The sequence below is a fragment of the Gymnodraco acuticeps genome, unplaced genomic scaffold, assembly GCF_902827175.1.
Source record: "Gymnodraco acuticeps unplaced genomic scaffold, fGymAcu1.1, whole genome shotgun sequence".
Lineage (NCBI taxonomy): Eukaryota > Metazoa > Chordata > Actinopteri > Perciformes > Bathydraconidae > Gymnodraco > Gymnodraco acuticeps.
This window is the reverse complement of record NW_022989899.1, coordinates 354,939-355,810: the sequence shown is the minus strand read 5'-3', so window position 1 is coordinate 355,810 and position 872 is coordinate 354,939.

The following is an 872-nucleotide window of genomic DNA, read 5'->3' as shown; positions in this document are numbered from 1 at the left end:
TCTGTTTTCTATTGATTTAATTTTTTGTTTTTGAGAAGTTGAAAATGAAAATCATCCCGTTTTTGAAGTTTAGTAAATCCCTTTTTGACCATGATAAAGAAAAACGCCTTGTATTTCAATTTTGGTTTTTCAATTTTAAAACGAAAATCAAATATCCAGTCGTTTTTTGTTTTTGAATATCCATTTGTGAAAAGAAAATCCAATGACCAAAACATACACTGACCGTCCAATACCGGGAACAAACCATCAAAAATAAGATGAGAGTTACATATTAAATAAAGAGGCAAGTACACGTTATCAAAAGAGAATAAGGAGAATGTTGGATGTTGAAATACACAAAGGTCGAAACACATTATGTAGAAACCAAGAGTGCTTGCAAGTTCTGTGTTATAGAAGAGCTGCAGCTTTTAGAAAGTTTGTTTAGGAACAGAAGATCTTAAAAGAATAATTCACGAGCTTTAGAGGCTGGTGTTTTGGTCAAGTGACCCGAACAACTTTGACAACGAACCATCAATAAATTGCATTAGCATGTCGTGCAACAAATCTTGGTGTGTTACAATTTCTAGAACACACATTCAGCATTCAAGTAAGCCCACCTAAAGAAATTTGTGTCGACAAAGAAAATGAATTAAACGTATAACTCTAGAACAAGGGTGTCCAAACTACGGCCCGGGGGCCATTTTTAATTGACCCGCAGCAAATTCAAGAAATATAATGGAATTAACCCCCCTCCCCCCCCCTCAAACTTGTGCTTGTCTTACGTTGTACTTCTTATATTTATATGCACAAATATTTCACGGTATTCATGTGTTAATAAGAACAAAACAATAACTTATTTGCATAGCAAGCTTGAAATTATGTCCTTCATATTT